A 3,798-nucleotide genomic window follows, 5' to 3' on the forward strand; every position below is an offset into this window, starting at 1 on the left:
ATAGAAGTTATGAGGGGAACTAGCCACCAGTAGGGAGGACCAACGGAAAACACTGAGAACTGAAAAGGATGGAGGCTATAAAAAGAAAACAAACCCAGCAGAAACTGGGATGTCATCGGCGTAAGCGGAAGTAAAGAGATAGCTCTGGCACCAGACGAAATCGCCAGGACCGAAGGGAGCCCATTTTCCCCCACCACCGCACAAAGCCCAAAGTTTCAAATGACCCAACAAAATCGAAACCCGCATGAAGGCTAACCTCCCTCTTCGAACCCTTTATGCCTTAAACTTGTGGTGATAAGACTTCATTGGCTTAGATGAAGGGCCTATGATCTGCTGGTGACAATCATCGGCAAAGTCTGAGCAGATGCACGCGGCTCTCTGTTAGGAAATTAATCCTATTTCCCAAGACCCGTGAGATGTGAAAAATAAGAAGAATGCGGAATAACAAAGATAAGCAATCACACACGACACAAAGATTTAAGTGGTTCGGCTTAACAAGCCTACATCCACTGGCGGAGACGACCCGAAGAAAATCCACTATCAAAAGATGGAGTACAAAAATAGTAGAGAGAAAAATCACTCAGATCCCAAAGCCCCAATACACCCAAATCTCACTATCACACAAGAGAGATTATTCCCAAAATAGAATACAAAAGACAGATGTACAAACTCTTCTTTTGCTGGAACGGATGGCGGCTGATCTCTATTTTCTTCTCTCACTCTGCAGCACCTTTTTTCTTCTAATCACTTGTTTTTGGCTCCTCCAAAAACCACCAAGAAGAAAACACCATTGCTGCCCTTGTACCTCCTTCTCTCAAATTCTCTCTTTTTTTCTCCTCCCTTTGGTGCTTCACGTTTTTGGCACACACAAATTCACCTTGTGCTTTGTTCCTTATATAGAAGCTTAACTCTCCTTTTACATGTTGGTCTAGGACTTCTACTATAAGTCAAACAAGGAGTCCAATTACACATAGGAGAAAGACTCCAAAACAAACTTGGACAAATGTCTCCTAAACCCAAAAGGAGTAGAGAACTAGTGGGGCCCATGTGTGATGGGTGGCAAGTCACACCTAAAAATCTCCACCTTGACTTGAATCCCATCAAGTCTACCAAAACGTGTCTCCTCCAGATGTCTCCGCCTCAGCCCCCAAGGGCAATCACACTCTACAAGTGTCACTCAAGTCCAAGTACCTCTTGACCTTGAGCATAGGACTTGGTTTAGACATAGCACCATGCCTCCCTATCTGTCCTGTCGACCATACAGCTTTATCCGATGACTCTTTCTTCCTGTAGACCCATCTGCACCCTTTAGCCTTCTTTCCCTTGGGTAATTCTGCCGATTCCCAAGCTTTACCACTCTGTAGTGACTCCACCTCTTTCGGCATACTATCCTGAACAGACGATGGATCTCCACTACTAGTTGTCAGAGCAAAAGAAACTATATCCTCAAAGCCATACCTCTTTGTTGCTTTTCGATCACGTTTCTCTTTGCCTCTTGCTAAAGAATAAGACTCTTCCCGGTGCTGTAAGTCTCTTGAAGATTCTCTGTCATCACATTCATCCATGAGTAAACACTGTTCATCAAGCTCTACCTCCACGAATTGTTTCTCTTTCTGCACTGTACTTTCAGAAAGCTTATCTAAGTTAACAAACTCAGACTTCTTCAGTTCATGCTTTGTAACTTCAGGTTCTGCACTTGACCCATTCTTGTACATAGCACATTCATTAAAAGTCACATTCTGACTTCTAATGATCTTCCGATTTTGATCATCCCAAAATCGATAACCGAAGGCCTCATCTCCATATCCAATGAAGAAACACTTACTAGATTTACCATCTAGTTTACTCATAGTATCAGACTCAACATGGACATACGAAGCACAACCAAAAACTTTCAAATGTGAAAGATTTACCTCTTTTCCACTCCAGACTTCTTCCGGTAGTCTATGGCTCAGGGGAACGGAAGACCCCATATTTATCAGGTATGCAGTAGTGCTCACTGCATCAGCCCAGAAAGTCTTTGGTAACCCAGCATGCAATCTCATACTCCTGGCACGCTCATTGAGAGTCTTGTTCATGCACTCAGCCACGCCATTCTGCTGCGGCATTCCGGGATAGTTTTCTCCATTCTAATCCCATTCACTGCGCAAAACTGTTTAAACCCCCTGTCTTCGTATTCTCCTCCATTGTCTGATCTCAAACGCTTGAGCTTCAAGCCCGTTTCAATTTCAACCATGGCCTTCCATTTCTTAAAAGTATCAAATACATAAGATTTACTTTTCAAGAAATAAACCCATACCTTCCTGCTTGAGTCATCAATAAATGTGATGTAATACCGCGAGCCTCCAAGAGATGCCACTGGTGCGGGACCCCACAAATCCGTGTGTACCAGCTCCAGCTTTCCAAGCTTAGGTGCTTTGCCAACTTCCGCGAAACTCACCTTCTTCTGTTTCCCTAGGATGCAGCCTTCACACAAATCAGACTCAACTGACTTTAACCCCAGTAGTTTCCCTTTTGACATAAGTACCTTCATCTCTTTCTCACTCATGTGCCCAAGCCTTAGGTGCCATAGTTTTGAGTCAGCATCCGTATCTGCAACAGCAACTGTATCCTTGCTGTTCGTCGTCATATAGAGAGTACCCGTCTTATGACCATGAGCCAAAATCCTAGCTCCCTTGCTGACCTTCCACTTTCCACCGTGGAAATGAATTGAATGCCCTTCCTCATCAAGATGTCCCACTGAAATCAGATTCTTTTTCAGCTCCAGGAAATGCCTGACCTTCTGTAGCTTCCATACCGAGTCACTGTGAACTCTAATGCGAACATCGCCTAGGCCCACAACATCCAGCGCCATTCCGTCAGCCAAATACACCTTCCCGAAATCTCCACCAACATAGTTCACGAGAATTTCACGGATCGCTGTCGTATGAAAAGATACTCCTGAGTCTAAGACCCAAGAATCAAGGGGACTATCAACAAATAGAAGTAGGGCATCATATACATCTACATAATCATTCTCAGTCTCCTTCTGCAGTTCCCTGCAATTCTTCTTGTAGTAACCAGTCTTGCCACAGTTCCAACACTCAGGTTGTTGGCCGAATCTGAATTTGCTTCTCCCTTTTCTGGAATTTGATCTGCCTTGACCAGAGTTTCTATCTTGTCCTCTACCCCGAGTCTCGAGGTTTAAAGCAGCACCAGAACAAGAGGCTTCACCCGCATCTTTTCTGCGAACCTCTTCACTGAGAATCAAATCTCTGACGTCTTCATAGCTTAGTTTACTCTTTCCTACAGAGTTACTCACAGCCATTCTCACTGCTTCCCAGCTATTGGGCAAAGATGCCAAGACGATCAACGCGCGAACCTCATCATCAAAATTAATTTCCACCGAAGATAATTGATTTATGATGGTGTTGAACTCATTGAGATGATGTGCCACCGAAGCTCCTTCCGCCATCTTTAGGTTGAACAATTTCTTCATCAGATGCACCTTGTTGTTAGCCAATGGCTTCTCATACATGCTTGACAAAGCCGTCATTAGACCTGCTGCGGTCCTCTCCTTTACAACGTTGTGTGCAACTGATTTTGACAGTGATAACCTGATAACTGCTAGGGCTTTACGATCAAGCAGAGCCCACTCGCTATCATCCATGTCGTCGGTTGTTCTTCCAAAAGAGGTTGATGAAGATCCTTCCCATAAAGAATATCTTCAATCTGTACCTTCCAAAATCCAAAATCTTTGCCGTCGAATTTCTCGATTCCCATCTTTCCTTCTTCACTTGCCATCGCTCTCACTCGAAC

This window comes from Corylus avellana, chromosome ca9 (genome assembly GCF_901000735.1).
Source record: "Corylus avellana chromosome ca9, CavTom2PMs-1.0".
In the NCBI taxonomy this organism is placed as follows: domain Eukaryota; kingdom Viridiplantae; phylum Streptophyta; class Magnoliopsida; order Fagales; family Betulaceae; genus Corylus; species Corylus avellana.